A 17850-nucleotide genomic window follows, 5' to 3' on the forward strand; every position below is an offset into this window, starting at 1 on the left:
AACGGCTATATTACCAAATACCTTTGGCATCATCACTATGATTAGCATCCTTCAGCTCCATTCCTTCTGAATTTACAATTTGACTTTAGATCAAACTCGACAGTAGGTATATGGCTGTGACTAAATTGAACTGGATGGTAAAACTTGTACCCTATTTTTCTAAGGTTAATATCTTTTCTGATCCATACATGAATGTGACGCTGGGAAATGTGCTTTCAAGCTGGCTTGAGCAAGGGGCAAACACAGTTTCCTTTTTTCTGTCACTGAAGCTTTGGTGCTGAAACAGATTGGGGTAAATCGGGAATTAAGGCAATGTGATTTGAACTGCTTGAAAATTGTAGCTCAATTCAAAATTCAGTAAGGAAAATCATTTCTTCCAAAGATGAGGGAGCAGTTCAGGTATGTGACAGAGTGTCAGATTTTCCCCACAAAAAGTCCTGTTCCACATGGCCACTTAGTCTATATCCTCTGCTTGATTAATTTTCCAGACTTCTTGGTTACCTTCCTCATCAATCTTATTTGAAAACTACCAATGTCTGAAACATTCATTTTCAAATCCTCTCTCACAATTGTGTAAAAGTTTCTAGTTTACAAATTGGAAAGTGCACTCATTTAATTCTGTTAGGTAAGTGTTTCTATCATTATTTGGATGCCAAGGGAAAAAACAAATCAGACCCAGGAAGATAGTGCCCTTTGCTACATGATCACATGGCTGTTAAATGGCAAAGCCACGCTCACTCCAAATCAAATGCACTCTCCAATCAACCACTCCTGCCTTTAATTACATAACTGTGACTATTTTTAAAAAGAAAAAAATGGGGAGTTCACCATGAATACAGGAAGGAGAGATCTTTATGGCCACTTAAAAATGAATACCAACACAACTGCAGTAAGTAGTTAGGGATTTCCCATGTAAGGGTTTTATTTTTAAATATCTCATGATAACTGAATGCTTCTTGTGCTTTTTTATTACTCAGTGGCTGTTCCCCTCTTCGCTGGAGGTTTGGGAGCTCAGATCGAAGCATCTCTTCCTTACAGCTGAGCTCAATTTGCAGCTCAGATCATTTCCCTGCTAGAAGTGAAAACAGCACTCTCATAACTTGGTGACAGTAACTATTTGGCCAGGCATGCATAGTAATCATTAGATTATTTATGCCTTCTCTAATGGAATTGAATCCAAAGATTTTTACAATCCTCTGTCTTCCTAGTAATTAATCTATAAAATCAGGCAAGTGTAAGTGCTTGGAATCTCTAAAAATGTGTAATTATTTTGCATTCCTTTGTGGTGGCATGATTATTTTTGTATGGATGAACTCCAGTTGCACAGAGACTGAGTATGTTGGGTATCTGGAAATTTGGATTTCTAAACGATGATTGTTTTACTTTTCGGGAACCTCTCCTGGCTATGAAATGCCTGAAAGTCTTAAATATTGATTTTCATTACAAGATAGGAAATGCCTTTATAAATACATTTAAGAACCGTTACAACTGTCAATTTGAAATTGGTCCATACAAGGCAAAATCTCAGGACAGGGAAAAAATGTTTACTTTTGGCATGAATAACCTACCTGTCTATGGCAAGGTGTAGCATTTGTGGATTTATAAAAACCAGCTGATTCCCATTCGTCTTGCCAACAGGGAAAAGACTGTCAGGACACAGCCCTCTGGCCTGGAGAATTTTCAAACCCGTTCGTGGAGAATAAGCACTGCCTTTTTTGCAGTGCATTTAGATGATTTAACACAGGATAGTAGTACTTATTATAGTATATGCTGTGGACAGTATTAGGATGAAGACTAGCTAATCCTAACAGCAGCTAAAAGGATCTGGGTACTTTTATTAACTGAAAATCAGTCCTTTTGTGTGACTCAATTAAAAAACATCAGTAAAAATCTTATTTCAAAAGTCATAAGTGGAGTATCTACCAATATAGCACATACCATAGATAGAAAACTGCTCAGCCCCCTCTGAATCATTGCTTGTTTTAATAAGTATTCAGAAATTATACTCAGACTTCAAAAGAAATTGTAAGGAATTGTTAGCAGGTTTATTAATGTTTTATGTTTTATTAAAAGTTTGGGTGTACATTTCACAATGAGCAACATCAAAAATCAGACTTTCTGCCTGTAATTTTGCTTCCTCCTGTCTTTCTGCCTTTGGGATTCACTCTTTTCCTTTCATCAGCTGCCATTTTCAGCAGCATGCAGTAATTTCATGGCTCATTGCAAGCGCTGAAAACCTTTGAAACCACAAATGCTAACCTACCTGGCCTGCAGCCATTTAGGAAGAGATTAATTTAGCAAACAGAAGCAAAACACTTTCTACTTCTAGCCTGTGCATAATTTCACTTCTATCTATATTTATTTTACAGTGAGCAGCGTAATGACAATTTCAGTAATTGCAACTCTATAAAAATTTGCCTACCTAGCTTATCTCACTATCACAAGACTGTGAGTCAGTCCGATTAGAAAAAGTACAGCATGTGAAACAGCACGGGTTGCCTTCCAAAAATAAGGGCCGTCTATAAAAACTCAAGTGATGCTTTGCGCTTGTTTGTGTTCTTATCTATTGGGCAACGGTTTCTTCCTGATGTTTTGATTGGGACGTGTGCATTCCTCTTTAACTCATGGTGATTTATGGGGGCACTCTCCTTACAAACAGACCAATGTATTTGGAAGACGAGAAGTGCCAGCCCATTTCTGCAGACTTTGTTATAAATGGCTGTTATGTTGCTGTAGAGCAATTTGAACAGAAGAGAAAGTCCATCTGGGGCAAATTTAAGCTATCATGCTTGGAAGGGTTTCAGGAACTAAATTAGCCCACAAACTGTCGGCTAAAAATAAGAGTTTTATTGTTTCTTGTCTTACTTAGAAAAATCCCACCGTTGAAATTAATACCAATCATGTGTACTGTACATGCCTGTGTATAGTTTCCCTTAAAGGATCGTTTGTTGCTTCTTTTTATTCATATGTAGTTCTCTGTAGTTTTTATTCACGCGTGTAGTTCACACACACACACACACACACACACACACACACACACATACACACAATTGTTTAGAGGATAATGAACCCATGGAGAAATAATGACTCAAGTAAAACAGTGTCTAAGAATTAAGAGAAAACATAATGAAAATTGAAGTCAGTCAATATACTAAACAAAATCGTTTACATTATTTAGCCAGTAAAAGACATCATGAAGGAATTAAATGCAAGGGGGGAAAAGAGAATTCAGGGTGAAACTGTTGACATCAAGCCCTGTAGCTGGGGCTTATCTTTGAGGGACTTTTATGTGTATGTAAAGGCTAGGACAAGAATGTCACATCAATAAATGATTCTTAGATCAGTTATCAGGGGCCTCTTTTGGTAAGTGACTGCAATGTTTGTTGTATAAAGATTAATTCAGAGATGGGAATCTAGGATTGAGGGTTGTATATTATTGGTTTGGTTTTTCCTCAAGAAGGAAGGAATTTGGTAGTCACTGAATGATCCTCAGGTGTGGGATGGCTTCTCCAGTCTTCTGATAAAAAGTCATCTCTCACTATCCTAAGGTTGCAAGAACATTGCTGCCAGTAAAACAAGATGTTATAATAAAGGAAGAAAAGGAGAACAGTCAAGCATTTTAACTAAGGCATTTCTGTTTAGGTGCTGCACTTTGTCTTTTCAGACATTCCCTATTCCCAGGCAACAGCAGTTGAACATAATTCTCTACTTCTTTTCTCAAATTTGAATATTCTGTACCCTATAAAGGAAATTCTATGACATTAAACATGTTTATGCACTGTTTTTATATTAGGTAATTCATTTACACATACAGATACACAGACGGCAGTGGGATGACTAGCCAACCCCCACAGATGTACACCTCCAATATGCCATCCCATAGCATTCATAAAATATATCAACACTGCCTGGAATTTTTCCATGGTTTATGTTATACTATTGGTGTTCATAGCATACTGGTAAAATATTTCATGTTGAAGTTTGTAGTGGTGGAAAGGAAAAAGGGAATTCTATGTTTTCAGACCATTTGCAAAAGTATTTGATCAATATCCTTCATCCATAATAAGCACTTAAATCAACACAAACTGTACAAGAAAACACATTCATGTGCCTGGGTGTTGTATAATAAATAGCTGTTCATTTCTTTAAACAATTGATGGTAATTATGCCGTCCTAATGATCATTTTTAAAATGCAGTGCATGTTTCCAGCACTGCTAGAAGAATCATAACACTGTGTGACAGAACCAAAGGAATAATGAAAACATACTCATAACCAATATTGGTTGTTCTGCAGAAATGTATTTATAAAGCAAATGGTAACTTCTGGGGAAGAATGTTACTAGTATCACATGATATGTAATGGTGAAAAATTCACAGCCCGAAGTTAGGAAAAATAGCTTCTTATTTGGGAAGATAGATTGGCGAGTGAACGTTTTCCCTTCAAAGGGCAGGTTTTGCCTCTTTCTTGTTGGAGGCTGTGTCCTGCTGAGTTCAGATCCAGAGTCCAGAGGCCATTTGTGGCCAGCTCCATGGGATGGGCAGGCTGAGAACCGATGTGCGGGCTTCTCCTTCTGTCATTTTGCTCCTCTTATCCTCAAATTTTCTAAGATGACTAAGTGTCAAGGGTCACTTTTGTGAATTCTCACATGTCTGGTGACAGAAAATTGAAAGGGGTGGTGTGGAGTAGTAAAAAGTCTCAGGCCTCTAGAATCTAAAGGTAGGTATAATCTTTCTCTCAGCTCTGCTTTTAAAACATGCAATTCTAAGCAAGCATCTTTCCATCCTGATGATTATTTTGTTGTCTGTAAAACTGAAATAATAGCAGATGGTATGGAATTCTCACTGAGTTGATATTGCTATCCTTCCCATTGGAAAGCTGGGAAAACGGGGCCACAGAGATACTTGGCTTCACCAGCCCATCGGAGTCTGGACTGAGGGCTGAACCAAAGCAGCCTGGTGGCAGAATTAGTGCTGGTGATCACTATGCCATCCTGCCCTGCACATGTGATATTTCTCTTGGATGATGTCAAGATTAACCACATGTTTCTAGTCATTCCCTGCCTTGGCTTTTTGGTGCCTTAATTGTTTTATTTTGTTGTAATCTCACTTTTCTTCCTAAACCTAAAACCACATTTGCGATACATCAGAGTCTCCTTATCACACCCATTACGTTATTCGTAGGATTTCAGATGTGCTTTTGCATGTCAGGGGTGTTGGCACCAGAAAGACAGGCAAAGCACTTCTGATCGTTTTTCCATTATTGGTGATCACATGGATTTGGGTAGTTGCAAAGGACAAGTTTAGGTAAATGAGATTTGTGATAAAAAAAATAAGTTATTTCATGTATTACTGTTTATTACTGATACAAGTCCTTATTTACCCTCATATTTTAGTACTTTATAGTTTGATATAAAAGACTCACAATATGAGATTTTTTAAATTTGTGATTTCAGATATTTGCTTTACGGTTCTAATCCAGCCATTCATTGCAGAGACCACCTATTTCTTCTCTAGTACCTCCTCCATTTTTCTGGATCAGTCTTTGGATAGTCTCTGGTAGGTACTGGTGTCCTTAATTTACATCTTCTGGTAAGGTTCTATACCAATTACAAGTATTACCTGTATTTATAGTTCTTATATTTCAGGGTCTGATCTGGTGAATTTATATTCTGAATAATAGCTGAAGAATGGAATTTTTTTCATTCCTTCCGAGCTGATTATTTCTCCTCCACTTTGAGAGAACTCTTGAGTTTGAAATTAAACACAAAATTAACTAATTTCTTTCAACTTGAAATATTTCAGAGAATTGCTCAAAACTGAAAAGTTTCCCCTTTTGTTCTTGTCATGGAAAACTAAAATACAGTTATTCAAATCTGCAAATTAAATCTTGGAAAATATGCTAATAAAGTGAAGATTCTATTTTCCATTATCCATAGGCAAAATTGTATTTTCTATGCACTGGGGAGAAAGAGTGAGCAAGACAGTATCCTTGAGGTAGCTCCCAATCTCAAGAGAACCTTTCTTTTTAATAGGGAGTTATGCTTTGGTAGATCCAAACAAAGGCTAAGGACTCTGAATTTCTCCTCTTAAGGTCAGCAGAGTTAACATCAGAGCCAAATTATTTTAAATTTTAGGCTTTGTTGTGTTGACAATTTCCCATATGGTTCCTAATTTTTTCATTCTACTGCTGAATGGTTAACAATTGTTTTTTTACCAAAAAAAAAGTTGTCTCCCATTCCAATTAATTATTTGGATAGTAAAAACTAAGACAGACTATACTCATCTCTCTCCTCATATTAGGGGTACCAAAGGGATATAATGAAAAAATTGCCCTTTCTTCAGTCTGGCTTACCAAGATATTATGTTTCCTCTTTATTAATATCTTTTATTGAATCACCCAGCCGTTAGTTGAATTGTGTCTCTGTCTTCAAATCAGACTATGTACCTAAATTAAACAAACATCCTCTTATTTACAGAATTAGCAAGTATATATGAAAATTTTCTTAATATATACCCTTTTAGGCAATTTGTAGTAAGTTATGATGGTGATCATCTCAATAAATGAACACTGAAATATACTGAGTGTTCTCCATTTTTCCAAATACAAGTGTTGAATGTGTAGGCAAACAAGTGGAGGGAAGGCTGTTCATGTTACAGAAGAAGTTTCTAATATACATATACATGCAAAGTACGGCCAGAAAACGTAGTGAAAGTACTATTTAATTTTCCAGTTTGATTATTCAGTAATAGTATGACAACCAAGGAAAACCAGACTAAAAATAGCATGGCCAGTCTCAGGCTGGAGTATATTGTCAAGACCAAGTTATAAACTTCTGAAAAACACGAATTATAATGGAATCGCTGCTACAACCTTAAGTGTAACGGTGTGAGTGGTACTGCTATTATTTACTATGGTAACATAATAAAAGACAGCACTGTTTGGGCCATTATCCTCACTGTTCTCTTTTCAGTATAAATCATTATATTTATTATCTGTCTTCTTGTATAGGGGGTCATGAGAAAGGCCAATCGAAAGCTGAAGAAACCTACTTTTCTAAAGGAAATTGGGCCTATTTCTAATTCTTTTTCTTTATCAAATACAAGGGAACAGAGACTTTTTTTGTGAAAAATTGTTTCATGTAAGATTAAAGTGCAGATTATTGGTGAGAAAATGACATTCCCTTCTAGGCATCTTGTAGATGCCTGGGAGATATTGCCAGTTTCCCTCTGATATTTTTACCTTTCTTCCTTGGGGGATATGTCTCCTGGCAGGTTTTGAGCAGCGGGTGCTCAGCTTTTATTCTGTCCTGGGGACTTGTGTTATTATTTATTTATTGATGACTAACACTATGATTTTAGTGAAAAACTCCTTTTGAGTGAATTTCATTTAAGCATCAGAAATAAGGATCTAACCCAGATTTTCTTTCTTCCTTAGCAGAAATCCTACAAAATATACTTGTTTCATTCTCCTGAGTGATTACCTGGGCATATTAGCTGAAATGTTTAGTCATATTTTATTTATAAAAATTCTAGAACAAGGTGATCCAACTTGATTAATAATTTGATTGAATCTGATTGCATAGCATAGATTAATAATTTGATTGAATTTGTCCTCACTTACATCAAGCCCCAGGTCCCCACTGTGAACAAATACGACTTCGCACAGAGTGACAGGGTCTCTATTTTCAACGCTCTGAAAGGCAGTTATGAGTTGGCAGAGTCTGGATACAAGGTTTAGAGCACTGAGGTGCATGGGGGATTGAAGGCTGAGAATGAATGGTGGGAATATTGCAGAAGACAGCTCAAGGGCCCCCTTCTTACATCCATGAAAAAGAGAAGTGAATATAAAATAGAGCTGAAATAATCTTATCTGGATGGAAGCTGAATCTCACACCAAGCTGGGGAATGTAGATGGGAGTATGGTAATGACTTGTCTAAGAAAGGAGCATTGGTACTCACGTAAGTGATTATTCATTACAGAAAACTCCAATGTAGGGAGCCCCCTAGAGAAACAGATTTGGAGGTACTTTTCCCATCTAACCAAAGGCAGAGCTCCTTTCGTATAAATGCAACATGCTAGCAACTATGGCCAGTTTATGAGTGGTGGCTAAGAATAAATTGTGCCTGTAACTTAGCCCATATCCATGTAACCAGGGGCATGGAAAAAAGACCATATTAAAAAAATAGAACAAATTTCAAGCTCTGCATCTCCTTTCAGTTAGTTTTTCTTAAAAGTATCTGTGCACTGAACAGCTGTTTACCACAGGCTAATGATGAGATCAACATTAAATAACGAAGGCATTTTCAAATGTTTCTTTTTTAGTTCTGAAAGATGTATCTTGGGATATAAATGAAAATGGATAGCTGGGACACCTTGGCTGGTTTTAGAAACAAGGATGTAACCCTCGATGAGCTTGTGAGTATCTCCCATGTGGCCCTGAGGAGTCCTCATTCTTCCCCTTTCCTAGGAGTGCTGGAAAGTGCCAGCGAGCAGTTGCTAATGTTCTAATCACAGTGTCATGAAAATGCTTTTTGACGTCACAACCACATTTTCCTCTCTTCAGGACAAAAGTCCATTACCAGATGTCCCTGCTACCTTTTGATAAGTTGATCTGGATTTAATTTAAGTCTAAATACTAGTTGCTTAGAATGCCTTTAACCAACAGCAGCACTGAGACCCTATCCAATACCAAGTGAGTAAGAATCTCTGAGCATCTGAGCACTGACCCTCCCCTCCCCGCGCCCACTCCAAGCAACGGGATTTGCGCCCACACACAGGGCCAATTAGTCAGCCACCAATAAATGCAAGTTTCTAATGTTACTGTGACTACTGCCCTCCCCGCCACCACACACTCTCTCAACAGCTTTTCCTCTCCAAGCCTTTGCATGTATCATTCTTGTTGTGTGTAATGGTGACTTCCTGCCATATACACCTTCTGTCATCACCTTTATTCTTTATCCCCCACCTTTCCCCCCAGCACTTGCATGGTTATCTAACTCCTACTCATTTTCATATATCTGTCATATTCACTTCCTTAGTAAGTCTTCCAGAACACTCCACACATGGACCCTCAAGCCTGAGTGACATATGTCTTTAGGACAAAGTGCCTGTCATCTTTGCAGTGTATTGAAATTGACTTTTATTCTGTTCCTTCCAACAGGACTGGAAACTCTGAACGGTTTTGAATGTCTTGCTCACCATTAAAATTGAAACCCCTGCCCAGTTTTTTTGACATTTTCACATTCTGTGAATTTCGGTGTCCTGGCCTCAGTCTTAAGACACAGTGAGATCAAAGTAAACTTATTACAAACATTCACCACAAACGCTCTTGTGAATTAGGTAGCATTTTAAATTGGGGCATCATCAACCTTGTCATCATCAATAGTTAACTTTGAGTATTTCCTGGGTTCTCACAACAGTGATTTGAATGCAATATCTAATTTAATCTCATAATGATCCTATGAAGTAGGTGCTGTTTTATCCCCATGTTACAAAAGTGAAAACTCAGAGATTAGGCAAATTGCTCAAGATTACTAACTAGTGGAGTTAGTACTTACACCTAGATGTGACTGATTCCCAAATGCATACTCTTAACCATCACCAGGCTTCACTGCCTTAAGAAACAGGTAAAACTAGATTGTTTCTGCTTTTGAGATGCTAGAAGGTATGCAGAGCAAGAATCCTTTAGTGGCACTGTGCCTGCCCAAACAAGGTAAAGAGTTCCAGCAATGTCACAAGGAAATGAAGCTGATGTATATCCTGCCTAGAGGAAACCTGGCCTCCTTCTATGACTTTTTCCTTGAGAGTTTTTACTCCCTTTGGGCCAACTTCCTATAGTTCTACCTAAGCCACGTTTGGGGTTTCTCACTAAGGATTTGTGTTCATGTCCACCTGCGTACGTGCAAATTCAGCAGCATAGACCAAGTGTACAACTCAGCCTGACTAGGACCTAGGTTTCCTCTTTAGCCCTTTGGTGGGCAGCAAACTTCCAGTCCAGTTGACAGCAGCTCTCTGCAGAAGAAGCTAAAGTGTGCATGACTTCCTCCCTTTTTCCTAGAGAGTAGATGCTTTCCTATAATAACCATTACAGGATTCTCTTGATTTTATGTTAAATTAAATTTATAGTGTGCTCTGTTTTCCTCAAGGAAAAAGTAATTTATTAAAATATATTTGGGAGGCATGATGAGTCAATATTAATACTGGTGACACATGGTTATTATCACTTTGACAACTTTGTTTAATTCAGTAAATATTCCTTGGTACAGTAAACATTGGTCACAAAGCCTGTGGTTAATACAAAGCAGGTAAATTGATTGACAAACAGAGTCTGGAGTTCAGGGTTCTATGAGTTTATAGATCAGTAGTTTACTGATAACTAGGGGTGAAGTGCGGGTGGAAACGCTGACGTGATCTTTAACAGGTAAGTCAGGTTTTAAAATGTTACTTGATAAAATAGTGCTTCTGAATAGGCTTTCAGACAGACTTGCTAATTTGTTCAGTGGCTTTTCATTGCAAAAGAAAAAATGCAATGGTTGATTTGAAAGCATTGAAAAGACTGAATTTGATCAACATACAGCTTTATTTATTAGAAACTAGTGGCTCACATAAAATTTTCAGTGATATGATTCTATATGAATTTTAAAAGTATATTTATTCTGGAGGAAGACTTTGAAGAAGAGGGCTAAGAAAGTGTTATTTTAGGCTCTCTGTTATTATCTGGAAGTATGTCAATGGTAGGTACTTCAAAGGAATTGATGGGAAATGTTTATCAGCAAATAATGAAGCCAAATAGATTGTTTATGACAATATGGGGAATACATTCTTCGGCAAGGTTTTGAAGTATAGACATGAGGATCATTCTCATGGCTGTTTTTGATGACATGCATCACTGCTGAGTATCTAGATTTTAAAATACAATGTTTTTTTTAAGGAGAGAATTGCTAGGTAGAATATATTGTGTTTGTATTAGACTTGATACATGAATGTAGAATCTATGTTATTATTTTAATACATGGTCATTTTCCTGCAATTTACTTTTGCTTGTGCTTTTTTCTGTTTGTTTATGAGGATGGTTTTAATGCCACAGCAGATAAGCTTATTGGGGTATCTCAATTCCATTTATTTACTTACTTATAAATCTATGATTTAAAAGATGAGCATTCATAGATTAGTGCTTTTTAAACATCAAAACTGCTGTTTTTATAATTAGTCAATATAAATTACATGCCAGTATAAAAAAACTATATATTTGAGATATGGTCTATTTGAATAGTCTTAGTTTATAAGTTTTTGTTGTGATTTATAAAAAGCATAAATAAGAGCTCAAAGAAGACAATTAGGATAACAAATCTAGGAATTACTACTCTGGGAAGCATAATTATCACTATATATGTACATACATATATAACAGTATTATCTTCTTTAACAGTTGTTTTCTATATTTTTACCTAATGTATGAAACAGTTATTTTTATAGTCTGTGAAAGAGCTGGGTGGGTCACTGAAAAGTGGGTCCATTGTGAGAAAAGCAGCCTTGCATTTATTCATTTTGAATCAAAGTCTCTTATAAAAGTGCTTTCTAAAAACATGGACAGTGATTATTAACAATAATTTATAAATCATTCAAGGGAGGTAGCTGAGATATTACTCTAAAAAATACACAGCTATGTAGACAGTAGGTGATCTATTGAATGTTATAGTCTGAGGCTGACAATAGAGATGCAGAACAAGTCCAGGTTGTGGCTAAGAGTCATGGAGTCATCCAACTTCCTGAGCACTACTCATTACAATGAGATTCTTTAAGAAAGTTCAATACCTGCCCACTGGAGCAAAACTACATGGGATTTTGAAGTCTTTGTTTTGCACATGTTATAGAAATTTTCAGAAATGCTGAACTTCATGCTTTTTTTTTTTCATTCTAAATAGTAAAAATGGTCAAATCAGTCAAGAATCTTCTGTGCGTAAACACTCTGCTAGATGGAATCAAGGAGCCAAAGACAAAGAAGGAGGCTCTGGCCCTGTGGCCCTGCAATTTAAGGAGACCAGCTGGAGCAACTGAAAGCAGAGCACAGTGTGTGTCGTATCCAAGATGTACAAAAAAGGGCTGTGCGGACATCAGGAAAGCTTCCCTAGCAAAAGTGAGTAAGCTGAGGATCAAAGAATAGGGATGAACAATGGGGAAGGAGGCTCCTGACAGAAAGAAGATTCTAAGTAGAAATGTGAAGACTGTAGAGCTTTCTCAGGAAGACACAGGGAGCTGGTTGGCCTAAAAGCATGAAGCGTAGAAGGAGGATGTATTGAGTTGGGTGTATGACTCTCAAACATCCTGCCAAGGCTTTGATACACAGGTGTCATTTATAAAACTGTGCCTATCTCTAAGGCTTAGAGTGAGTGGGTCATTTTCTGTGACGCTGTCTCCTCAGAAAACACCTAAACCGTGCAAAAAATATTGAATCTGCCCTGAAAATGGAGAGCTTATGTTCATGAACGCAGAATAATCATTATTGACACCTGAATTCCTTTACAAGGTAGTCTTCAATTCTTAGGTATTGACTCAATGACTTGATGCAAAAATAGTGGTCAGTTCTTAGAAAGCCTGTCTTCCCTATTGAGGTTTAAGTCCTTTTAAGCCAAAACAGAGTAGTTCACTTTAGCACAAGTTACACCCCTCCCCTTAGTCTTATTTTAAAAAATTATTTTGTTGTTGCTTATTTGCCTATGGTAGTTCTTTACTATTTCTACCATTTGTCAGCTGTTTCTTTCGGCCACTATCTTGAAGTATAAGAGAGTTTCACCTTTTGAGGATTTATTCTCGCTTAGTGTTAATTAGGAGGTTTTCTTTTTCTCCTTGGGTCTTAGGAAACAGGTAAATTTGGGTACATGATACCCAATTTTGAATCCAGGTTATTGAAGTCAGACAATTTTCAGTCATTTTGACTACAACTCACCCAGCATTATGCGTGGTTTTCTAGATGAATGCTGTTAGCCAGATACCACACTATAAAAATTGGTATCATAGGCACATAATCATTCTTTTTCTCTTTATGTATAGAACCATTTTCAATAGGATGTTTTTGTGTCTCTGTGTATATATGTACTATGTGCTATTTCCTTCATCAGTTACCTACAGCAATGTTTTCAAACCCAACTGTATTCCTGTTCTCATCCAAAATACTCTCAGAATGGCATCTCTCAGCTTTAATTGATGAGTGTGACATAACTCCATTGCTTTTTATTCAACACACAGTTATTGATTATTACTATGTGCTAATCCCTATGCTAAGCACTAAAGAGATACACAAAACTGCTTTTCAGCCAAAGTGAGAATTATGTCCCTGCTAGTTGTGAAAATATTATCTGGGTACCCCAATCACCTCAACATTTTCCACCATCTTGTGCCCTGGAATCCAGACTTCCCCACACAGCCCAGCAACTAAATGATGACTCCCAGGCACACAGCAGGAGTTCTCCAATCCCCAACCCAGCACCTAGTCCAGCCCTCAACTCTGACAGGTCAGTGCCTGTGCCATATGGTTGCTTAACTATTTTGAATATCTTTTAGACTCACAAAAATACAGAACATGGTCTCTGACCTTAAAACTTTCCTATTCTTGGAGAGTAATGAAATTTATAATTGCCAAACAATGTGCTTTAAATATTTGTATTTGTATAAACTTATCTATTCATCTCCCCTCCAAAAAAAAATCAAAGAAAAAAATCTATTTAAAATAAACTCCTTAGAAAATCAATGATAAAAGATACTGTCTTGTTCTTCTCCATACACTTAATTAAAAATAGATGCTCCTTTTTAACCACAAGGGGGAATTTTATAGTAATTACATAAAAGAACATGGTAAAGAAGTCAAAGCACACTGATGCCAGAAGATATCAAAACACAAAAGACAGCAGGATGAGAAACAAGGAACAATAGATTTACCAAACAACCAGAAAACAACTAACAAAATGGCAATAGCAAATCCTTGCCTATCAATAATTACTTTAAACATAAATGGATTAAATTATCCAGTCAAAAGACACAAATTAGACAAAATATAGCTTAAAAATGGTAAAAAGAGACAAAGAAGGTCATTATATGATGATAAAGGGGTTACAAAAGTTTACATCAGAAGATATAACAATTGTAAATTTCTATGTACTGAACATCAGGGCACCTAAATATGTAAAGCAAAAATGAACAGAGCTAAAAGGACAAACAAATAAACAGCAATACAATAATTAAAAATAGAACTACCAAATGCTGCATCAATTCCACTTCTGGGAATGTATCAAAAAGTAATGAAAATGTTCCTATTAAAAAATCTGCCCTCCTAAGTTCATAGCAAGATTATTAATAACAGCCAAGACCTGGAAACAACCTAAATGTCCCTTGATGGATGAATGAGTAAGAAGTACTGGCATATCTACACAATGGAATATTATTCAGCCATTGAAAATAAGAAAATCTTACCACTTGAGAACATGGAGAGGTCTTGAAAGCATTATTCTAAGTGAAATAAGCTAGACAGTGAAAAACAAATACTACATGATCTCTTTTATGTGGAATCTAAAGAAATGAAACAAATAATTTGTAGAAGAGATCAGACTGGTTATTCTAGATGGGAGGAAGGTGGAGCAGGGAAATTTGAGGAAAGTGGTCAAAAGTTACAAACTTCCAGTTACAAGATAATTAAGTACCAGGGATGTAATGTACAACATGATGGCTGTACGACACTGCTGTTTGATATGCAGTTGACCCTTGAACAACATGGATTTGAATTGCATGGGTCCATTTATATTCAGAATGTTTCAATAAATACATTAGAAAGTTTTTTGGAGATTTGTGACAATTTGAAAAAACATTTTATTTTCTCTAGCTTATTTTATTATAAGAGTACAGTATATAATACATATAACATACAAAATATGTGTTGACTATTTATATTACCAGTAAGTCTTCCAGGCTTTCTGAAGTTAAGGTTTTAGGAAGTTAAAAATTATATGCAGGTTTTCTATCATGCACAGGACTGGCATAGATAACCCTTGTGTTGTTCAGGGTCAGCTGCATAGCAAAGTGGTTAAGAGAGTAAATCCTGAGTTCTCAGGAAAGGAGAAACTTCTTTCTTGATTATTTTCTTTCTTGATTATTTTCTTTCTTTCCTTTTTGTTGTATCTATAGGAGAAGATGAATGTTAGCAGGACCTACTATGGTCATCATTTTACAAGGCATGTAAGTCAAATCATCATGTTGTACACTTTGATCTTAGAGTGGTTCATGTCAATTATTCCTCAATAAAACTAGAAAAAAGATGCTCTCATCAACACCATGTGGATGTTTTAAAAATAAACATAAAATATGACTCAGCTCCTTTTAAATACATTAGAACACATTTTTAACATATCTATTTACATTCAGAATTAAATTATGTCACCACAAATGGACAAACTCCCTTGGTAAAGCTGGATATTAGTAATCAAAGACTGTGTGATCCTGGAGCCCAGACCCAAGTCCATTTTCTTAGTAGAGCTCATTCCCCATCTTTAGAAAGTGCTACCTACCCAAACTACTAAATCCAATTAGCCTTTGAATGCGGAACGTCCTTAGACAGTGGTGACAGGGAGACATTTACACTTTCAATTCTCTTTTTAACTTCAACTATATTCAAAATATCAAAGATATCTGAAGATATCTGGTATTTTCTAATATTTTGACAATAAATCAGATATATTTACAGAACAGAATTCCACTACAAAAACCTGTGCTACCAAAAGTGAAGAAACATTAACCATTTATGACTATTTTATAACTTTTCATTGCAAGAAATATTATATTATTTTTTTAATAAAAAAGTAATAAGTTATGAAAAAAATCAGATGATTTCAGGCATTAAATGCAAAATAAAAACAAAATTCCAGAAGGTCAGCTCAGGATAGTTTTAGACTCAACTAGAGCATGAACTACAATATTACAGTTAGAATTGTTCAAAAGGTTGTTAAATCCCACTTAATCTTAAGATTTTATTGTATTTTTTATAATACATCAGGAAAGCAAACTGACTTATTTCAGAAATATGTTTTAAAAATAAAGATTGAAAGAAGATCGTTTTCTCTTTATCTTCCACTAACTAGAAAATAAATAAAACCCAGAACTTTCATTTTCTGATATTCTGGATACTCAAGGTTTAGTACCTTATCATCAAACTGTTATACTACATTTGTGTAAAATTTTAGGTGACTAGGTATTCTAACATATAGTACCTCATTCTATTTAAACGTCATAATTACCCTATGATATAGGTTTTATTAGTCCTGCTTTACAGATGAAAATAACAAAAGTCCAAGGATGTTAATGGGCTTGCCCAGGGTCTGAAGATACAGCACTGGAATCCAAGTCTCCTGATTTTTGTGGCTTTTGGCGAATGTGAAATAAAGGTGGGAGAAGAGAATATCTGTTTCAGTTACCATACAAGTGAAAATATCATTTTAAATTCTGATTTTTGATTAAATTTCTCCAAAGTTAAAAAGTTTTTAAAGTCCCACTCTTTGGAATTTATACAAAAAGTGTAAGTGCTAACTGAAAATCATGTGATTGCTAACATGGTGATTACTATGGTATTATCTAATATTAGAGAAGCACAGAACTGCCTTATCTTTACACTTATAATATTCTGGATCATTTTTGCAGGTTACTTCAGGAGGCTACTTCTGCAGTAACAGTCAACTGCTCACAGTGTGTTTCAACCACACAAATGCATTACAAGTCATATTAAATATAGAAAATGGATTTGCATTTTTCACCACCTGAAAGTCTGGAAAAGGAGGGTGAGTCAGCATCATTAGAGAGGAGTACAACCAGGTCCCTGATATTGTGTTTATGAGCCTCAGATGGATGCTTATAATACTCAAAGGGTGAGCTTCTCTTTCCATTCAGAAACATTACACTCTTATAAGGACTGGGCCCAGCTAACCTGTCACTGGAAAACTACTCCATTCAGTCCAACCAACATTTATTGAGCAGCTGCAAAACATCAGGCATTGTGTTTCAGAGATACAAACATAAAGTAGAAAGCAGCTGTCCCTTTAGCAACTCGACATTTAGTACCTAAAAGTCCTATGCACAAAGAGCTATAATGATTATATTTTTAATAACTCAAACTTTTGCTTTTAGTGTGATATTTTGATGAGTAGAGAAATGTCACATGATTGATTTTGTTTCAATAATTTATTGGTTACAGTTTCTAGGGAAGAATTCTTTTTACTTCTAATGCTTCAATATTTTAAGAATGAATGAAATGAACATAATTTTTAGATTTTAAAAAAATGAAAATACATTAGTATTTTCACAATTCCCCAAAATAGTTGAGACAGACTTTTTAAAGTCTCATTCATTTTTCTTTCATATTTCCCATTCTTTAGAAGCCATAATGAATATCATTAAAGGTATCTGTGTGTGTAGCAAATAATTCAATGGTTTTAATTCTGAAGCAGGTGAGATCAAGTCCTGTTTTCCTTCTGGCTTAAAGGTGCCTTTCATAGCCTTTCATTTTCATATTGTCTTTACTCAGGACCTAGTTGGAGGTTCAATCAGTGAAATAAAATTACATTACAATTATTTCTACTTAGAGAAATGTGACAGCTAGAATTTTTATGTTAATTAATCTTTGGTTTTTTTATTATTGTGTGAAGACCTATCATAAATTTTCTTGCAATTCAGTTTTAGTACATTCTATAAATTATTTTAGTTTATTCCTGTATTAACCTGACTTTCAAATGGTTAAATTTGCACTGAGTCTTTCATGCTCTAAAACGCAGTATGTTCTATATTAACATCAGAAGGAACAGTTTTGATATTC

The 17850-nt window shown here is 35.8% G+C and overlaps 1 long non-coding RNA gene across 1 annotated transcript; it reads left to right on the top strand.

Annotated features, from left to right (window-relative positions):
• Nucleotides 1-778: 778 nt before the first annotated feature.
• LOC108405583 (uncharacterized) lies at nt 779-15291 on the top strand. The gene is made up of 4 exons (XR_012124192.1): nt 779-889; nt 8325-8417; nt 11927-12138; nt 15177-15291. It is a non-coding gene; the product is annotated as an uncharacterized lncRNA (long non-coding RNA).
• Nucleotides 15292-17850: the final 2559 nt, after the last annotated feature.

This window comes from Manis javanica, chromosome 2 (assembly GCF_040802235.1).
Source record: "Manis javanica isolate MJ-LG chromosome 2, MJ_LKY, whole genome shotgun sequence".
NCBI lineage: Eukaryota > Metazoa > Chordata > Mammalia > Pholidota > Manidae > Manis > Manis javanica.